Source organism: Protobothrops mucrosquamatus, unplaced genomic scaffold (assembly GCF_001527695.2).
Source record: "Protobothrops mucrosquamatus isolate PMUCROS unplaced genomic scaffold, P.Mucros_1.0 scaffold6, whole genome shotgun sequence".
Lineage (NCBI taxonomy): Eukaryota > Metazoa > Chordata > Lepidosauria > Squamata > Viperidae > Protobothrops > Protobothrops mucrosquamatus.
In genome coordinates, this window is record NW_015386393.1 from 1,061,530 (window position 1) to 1,069,641 (window position 8,112).

The following is an 8,112-nucleotide window of genomic DNA, read 5'->3' on the forward strand; positions in this document are numbered from 1 at the left end:
AAAAAAAAAAAAAAAAAGGAATTAAAATTAAATATAAATAAGACCAAAATGACAAGAGGTAGAAAAACAATCCTTAGAACTGGCAATGAAAAGAACTGAGGCCTTATTCTAAAAAATCTAGGAGATGGAGGGCAGAACCAGAAGAAAAAATTAATTTAATTTAATTAAAAATCAATATAAAGGCACCCTCAGGTCAAACTTGATTCTTGACGACAACATGAACCCAATCAAGTAGAAGTGTATCTGGCTTCTGGGATATTTATTATAACTTCCTGGACTAAAATCCTAGCATTTCCTGATTTCTCCCAGGAAAGGATTCATAATCGAGATATTGACCCCAACCTCGTCCTTTGAAAGTATGAATCTGAAGAGAGATAACCTATATCAGCCTCTGAAGAGGAATTCAGTGGCAAGCCAGCAAATACAAGCACATCAACTCACATGTATACCGGTAATCCTCTACATACAACTATTTTTTTAGTAACCATTTGCAGTTACAACAGCAGTAAAAAAGTGACTTAGAAATGGTCCTCACACTTACAACCATCACAGCATCCTCATGATCATGTGATCTACATTGCAATAGGCATGTATTTACAACAGTTGCAGAGATCTAGGCTCATGTTTTCACCATTTGCAACTTCCCAGCTAACTTCTGACAAGCAAAATCAAAGGAGGAAGAAGCCATATTCACTTAACATCCACCTGATTCATTTAACAACTAAAATGATTTGTTTAACAACCATGGCAAAAATGGTCATAAAATTAGGTATGATTCACTTAATAATTGCCTTGCTTAGCAATGGAGATTCTAGTCCCAATTGTGATCACAAGCTGAGGACTATCTATTTTAATGGTAACAATGGTAACCAAACAAAATAAGCTAATGAAGGGAACAGAACTCTTTTAGAATTTCAGGTTAAGCTTCTCTGCATTAAGACATTTTTCTCCCCTCTGGTTCCTCCTAATCCAGACATGTCAAACTCGCAACGTCACGTGACGTCGCGCAACGTATCGGAGCTTTTCCACCATTGCTGGCAATGGGGTGGGCGCGGCTCCGGTATGATGAAACCGGCCTGCAGGCCGGCAGTTTGACACCCCTGTCCTAATCCTTCAGAGGTGGTAAAGAAGAGTTGGTTCTGTTTCAGGAGTTACTTGTTGGGTGAATAATAACTCCCTGGGAAGGGAACTGAAGCCTCAGGCTGCAGATGTAAAGCACACTGTTCTGTCTGATGAAGCATGTAATCATTCATGTAACTGAATTATAGCAAGCAACAATTAAAAGGAAATTGGAAACAAACGAATGCTACAAATAGATCAGGAACACTTCTCCAAGAAAGCTGTTTGTGGGGCATCAAATTTGTAATATTAATTTTTCATTTGCTGTCGGGCAACTAACAAATACAATTGTTTAATTATTTATTAACCTGGAGTTAATATGTCTTCTGAAATCTCTTGTGGGGAGCAGGAAGGGGGAAATTTATTTGCACAATGCAAAGTATCGAGTAATTAACTAATTATTTTTTTTAAAGAAGATTTGCTTAGCTGCCACTGTCTGATCCATGCAAAAAGAGTTTAAATTCTTACATACAATCTGCCCCCCAAAACCTTTGGGTAATACCCCAGTGTCCCTTCATAGACTTACCACCGATGTCATTTTAATAGAACACATGATCACTTATTAATGTGTTCTATTAAAATGACATCGGTGGTAAGTCTATGAAGGGACACTGGGGTATTACACAAAGGTTTGGGGGACAGATTGTAGTAAGAGCATATTTACTAACTTCATGCTGTATTCATGAATTAAATTAAATTAAATCATATATAAATATTGCCCTGTTTAGTTCTCTATCCACTTATTTAACCTGGGATAGCATTCAGGATTCATACAATTCTCAAAAAAAATGTGCACAGTTCACTAAGTTGCAAGAGCCATATGACTTAGATAGCCCTTTGGGTTATAGTTTGTTATCAAAGTACCCTCGATAGAGCTCCATCAATATTGTTTCATAAATGCCTAGGAAATGTTCAGAAACAGCTCTAGTATTAAATGATTCTAACCATTCTGTTTTTGTTCATATTTTACTTTATCAAATAGATTTTCCACTCTCAGGAATTGTACAATTGCAGCAGTATAAATATCTAATAAATAATATATACTCCTCAGCTAGAGTATGTATTCAGCAGAAAAATTATACATTGGCACATGTATAAAGTTTGAATGCATCCATGAAGTGCCTTCTTTATATATGTACCTTGCTTACTCTGCCTGCACTGCACGTGTTCTTTTCTAAATCTAACTCATTTATTATTCATTCATTTATTTCAACTTCACTGCTGACTCCAGAACAACTGGACAGTTCATAGAGGAAAAAGACAAATACAGATATCAATAAGATAAATCAAAATTATAATGAGGGATATAAACAAAATGGCAAATCTGGACCACTAATATCAAAACATATGACTATGACTATGTGTCAAATGCATCTAACAAATGGTTCCATGCACCCTATATCCAGAATGCCCTCAGGACCCAGCCAGTCCTCAGTGAGGACCTTATTCCAGCGACCAGACACCATGAGAGAAAAGGCATCTGGGGTCCTCAGTGCTCCCTGATCTTGATTGTTTTCTTGCAGACGTTTCATTATCCAACTAGGTAACATCATCAGTGCTAGAAGAGAGCAGGGTTTGCTCTCTGTTTATATACAAGTGGCTTGCTCTATCTGTGTCAAGGGGAGTGTTGTTGGTAATTCCTTGATTAGATTGTTGTTTACTGTTTGATTGTTTGAGTTGATTGGGGTATTGTTTACTGCTTGATTGTTGATCTAGTATTAATCTTGGTGTTAATTTCTGCTTATATCGGTGTTGATTGCTGATGAGGAGCGTCTCAAAAGAAAACATTACTTAATTGAATTCTGTCAATTCTTATTGGCAGGACAGACACCGTGGGAGGGAGGGAGTTCCTCAGTTAATCAGGCTTCATGCTGTGAAGGACTTCATAACTGATAGGCAGCACCTTCAGTCATACAAAGTATGCATTATTGTTGTGTATGTGCTTTTTCTTTTTTAAATTTGTGAACCAAGTTGCCAAATTCAAGCTTTCCCCTTTTATTATTACTCTAAAATTTCTCACCCACTGTATGCTTGGTTAGAAATGCGGGGATCAGATAAGAGAAAATTCTGAAAATATTTGTTTTGCAAGACAGAAGAGTTCTGGAAGTTAGTTTCCTTCATGAGTTGTTTGGATCTGCCTTGAAGAAAACTTCTCATAATTGTTGAGTTATTGCTTTTATCCACTTCCCTTCCATTCTTCCCTACCCCACAATCACTTTGCTACTTGGCTTCTCCATTTTAATTTATTTTCTTTATGGAAACCGCTATGCCCCAGATATTGTTGTGAGACATGCACTTTATATGTAGATGTAATAATAAATACATATGAAAAGCTCAAAGCAAAGAATTGCAAAGAGAGATTTATGTTGCATTATGGCTGAGGAATATTTTGAGTGTATCAAGCCACAGCCACATACTCAGTTGCAAATCATTTTGTTTGGACTGATCCTTCTCTTTTATTGCTTGGAATAGCTAATATGCCTAGAATAATTGAATTTGAGAGCTTAACTCCCACATACAGTATATGTTTATAAACATAAATGCTTTGCTCTTTCTGTATATAATAGCTCTGGTACTAAAATCCTTCTGAAAAAAATCATTTAATTTCTATTGCTTGTTGGTATTGTGATGCCTGTAAGTGACCATCAGTCTCTTTGAGATATTTATTCTGACACCTAAACACAATAAGTAGCAGAGGGAGAAACATAAACGCTAATTTGGTGGAAGACCTCAACATCTACAAGCAGAATGAACTCTGATAATGATGCACCTGTGTGTGTCAATTCAATGAACATTCTTTCTAGATTATTTTCATTTAGCATAATTTAAAGCAGAGGTGTTATTCAGAACCTGCAGGGCACATTCTTTGAAAAATAGGCCAAAAAAAGGAGATTTAGGCTGAAGAAAAGTCTCAGTAAACAACCATGAAAAAGACAGCTGAAGGTCTCTGTAACTCAGAGCTCAAACAATTCTTGTGAACTATTTTTATTAACCATGCTGATTAGGCTTAATGGGAGTTGATGGTTATAATATAATATTTGGAGCAGTTCAAGTTGTCTGTGATTTAAAGGCTTGGAGTCATGTGGTTCAGTGGTTAGAATACAATATTACAGACTAACTCTGTCCACAGCCAGGAGTTCGATCCTGATGGAGCTGGAGATTGACTTAGCCTTCCATCCTTCCAATATAAAAGCTATATAATCTAAACTAAAAATCTAAAAATCTTTCTATGTGCTCTGGTAGGATAGCCTGTTGTAGTTGCTTCTTGAGGTTTTCCACAATGTGTTGATATTTGTTTAGTCAGACATGCACATCCATGATCATGAGCCATATCATTTTCCACCCACTTTCTTATGCTAATTTCCATCCAGCTGTGCAGTTTGTAGGAGGTTTGTATCTGACACTGATAGATAGGGCATGTTGTCATAGGCATTTATGCAGAAAGAATGGTTGTTCCTTGGTAGAGGTGTGCCTACATGCACATTTCTCCCGTTTATATACTTTCTGAAGTGTTTGATGCCCTTATGTAGTGCCGATGAAAGAGACTATTTGTAGGTTTGAACTGTGAGGCTCTTGGTGCTCTTTGAGCTTGGTTGTTTTCTTGCAGATGTTTCAATACCAAACTGGAGTAGTGAGCAGGGTTTTCTCTCATTTTATATACTAGTGGTTTGCCCTGTGAGTGTTGGTGGGAGTATTCTTGCTGGTTCCTTGAAGAGGCTGTTGTTTACTGTTAGGTTGTTAGCATTTTGTAGGGAAAAAAAGCTGGCATGGACAAATGGTTAACGTATAAAGACTTGCTATTACAGAAAAATGGGAAGCTTAAGGTGAAATCAAGAGAACAACTGACTACAGAACGATTTAGTTTTCAATAATTCTGATATGCATAATTCAGCAAAAGATCTAATATAAGTGAAAAGTATCAGGAATAGAATGTGATAAATGAGAATTGGAAAATGAATTATGTACAAATGATGAACATGCGATTGCTAAAATGTATACACTTTTGTTGAAATTTGAAACTGAGGAAGAACAAATTAAGGAATGTATGGTAAAATGGGCCAAGAATTTGGGTTAGAATATTCAAATGCATCAATTGGAGAGAACATGGTCAAAAGATTTGTAACTCACATTATCTTACAATATAAAAGAAAAGTTTTTAAAAAATGAGGTATCATTGGGGTATATGACATCAGAGAAATTATCTAAAATGTGTAACTGTATTTCTAATCACTATTGTAAATGTGAAAAGCTTGAAGGCCTATTTTGTCATGCATGGTAGACTTGTGAAAAAGCAAAAAAAAAACCACCAAAAAAACAAAATTAGATACAATACATATGGTGATGCAGAGAATTTTAAAAAATAACATTTCAAATGAAACTGGAATTTTATTTATTAGGACTTATAGACAGTGACTAGCAAAGGGTCAGGGGCTATTATTTTTAGATATTGTAACTGCAGTGAGGTTTTTATCAAGCACGGGAAAACCAGGAAGTCCAGACAATTCAAATGAATGTAAAGATTTATTGCAAATTTATGCTCTCTACAAGAATCTGAACTACTAACAGTCAAAGCAAATAGGCAGTAAATAAGAGTCAATAAAATTCAAGGTAGGCTGGACTGAGATCTCTTGTGTGCATGAAAGGACTCAAAACTGATGGTGCATTTGATCCCTCATTCAGGCTCAGCCTGGTCATCTCCTAGAGTTATTATATGCACAGAGAAGAAGATGTAATTACACTGTATGTTACAAAGACCTTGAGAGATAAGGCAAAGAAAGACTACCCAGGGAATGGTCAGATAAGAAAGGGCATAGTCTGCATAATGAATGGAGGAGAAAGCGATTGAGAAGGAACCCTCTCTAGCTTCTCAGCCTGTAAAGAAGATGGTGGGAGCTTTGTACTTTCAGACTTGCAGGATTCTGATAATGTAGCCTCACAGTAAAGTAGAGCTAGCTTATCTGATCATGACTCCTGTCTGGTGAATCTGAGATGGCTGACAAAATTGGGTCTTGTATGTCTGATAGAAAGTATCTGTTCTCCTAGAACAGGGGTCTTCAAACTTGGCCCTTTTATGACTTGTGGACTTCAACTCTAGAACACAAATAATTTAATTAGATGGAATCCATAGATGTATTAATTTTAAGCTAACCTGAGTTGGATACAAAATTTTAACAATAAAGAGACACCAGAGATATGAACTATAGAATGTTGGTGTTCCCATCCAATCAGATCCAACCATTCCTCTCTCTTGGGTTTTTTTTGTTGTTGTTGTTATTGTTGCCATGGCACCCTCCATTGATTCTATAGTGACAGTTAAGATAACAGGAGAACAATACTGGATAGTACTTATAATCTGGATTGGGTTAGGCTTCAACTGTCATTCCCAAATGGATGCCCTACAAAACTGCTAAGATTATAGCTCTCAAGGTTTTTAGTTGGCATATTAAGAATGGAAAATTAGATTTAGATCCTCCAATGAGATAGCTCAATAGGTCCTTCATAAAAAAAGAAGTCAGATGAAGATGATGAATGCTGTATCCTTTTGTTCTGGTATACCATATGGTTGTTACTGTCTACCTTGTGGCCATTTTTTCCTCAGTAGTATGAGAATGCAATAATTAATCTTATAAGATATGAGTAAGCTATTTTAACTTTTGTGGGAAGAAAAATCAGGTCCGGTTCCAATCTGAGAAACAAAATGCTGAAAACAAAATGGAGACTGCAGGAAAGAAGGTTTCTGTTTATTCGGTAGCCAGAAACTAAAATGGCAACAGCATGTTTCTGGGGTGGCTGACAAATTAGCTTGGTGAGCACAAGGATTTTTATACAGATTACATTATTTTGTAAGTTTAAGGCTTGCTTTGTGTGCTTTTGTTATTTGTTTAGTTTTATTTGCCTTGTAAAGACTCATGATTGATTTTAAGTTTCAGCTTCCTGTGGTCCTAATCCTGTCAAGCAACTATGATTGGTTTTACCCTGTTATCTATACTCTGTCTATTACCTTTAGCAAGTCTCTTTTAATAAACAAGCAGGCTTGAAGCAATGTTTCCACTTTTCTCAATGACCAGGAGTTACTCAAGTTCATGAGTGAAACATTGTTTCTGTATTTCTTTTCCTGAGCTTTACTCTTGTGATTTGGGGGGCATAGTAATAAGGATGGGGAGGGGGGTGTTCTTACCACACTTTTTAAAAACTTCCTTTAATTTCTTGTTGTATCCTGCATCCTTTGTTATGTTATGTCTAGGAATTAGTATAGATTTTATGTGTGTATTCTGATCTATCACTGGAATACATTAAAGGGAGATTCATGGGAAGCACTGAAATAAATTTCTAGATTTCAGAGTTTATGAAAACAACCAGTACCTATTATATTGATAGTCCTTTGCACGTATAGTAAAGCAACAATATAGTAGAGCATTAAACTACACTAAAATCAAATCAAAACTAGAAGTTGTAGGTTCTAAGATGCTTAAGGAGTGGCATTAAGAATAGAATGGAGAAAACCAGAATAAAGGGAGGCAATACTAATATCCATGTACAAGAGGAAGTGACACATTCACAGGTCTCATGAGACTTCATCACCCTAGAGGGAATATATTGGAGGAGCTGCTAAGAGAAACCTAGGCAGCTACATAAGGATCTTAAGAGAAACTTCAGTCTTCAGTTGAGGATGCCAAGCATGATAGTGAACACACACACCCTTCACAAGGTAGCTGAAACCAAAGCAAGATGCAATCTCCTGTAGGTCCTTCATTAAGCGTAAAAACAGGAAAAGTGTTGTACAGCCTGAAGTGCCCTCTTTCCTTCTTACAGTTCCCATTTAATCCCCAGGGGCAGGACAAAACCTCTCTGGTAGGAGACAAATCCCTCCAAAGACACCCCCCTTCCCCCAGTGACAGTTTCAATAAGAAATGGGAGCCTTAAAGCTGACCATTAGCTGTCAAAGAAAGATTCTCTGATGACCTAAGCAGAGACAAACTCTGCACCAAGTGA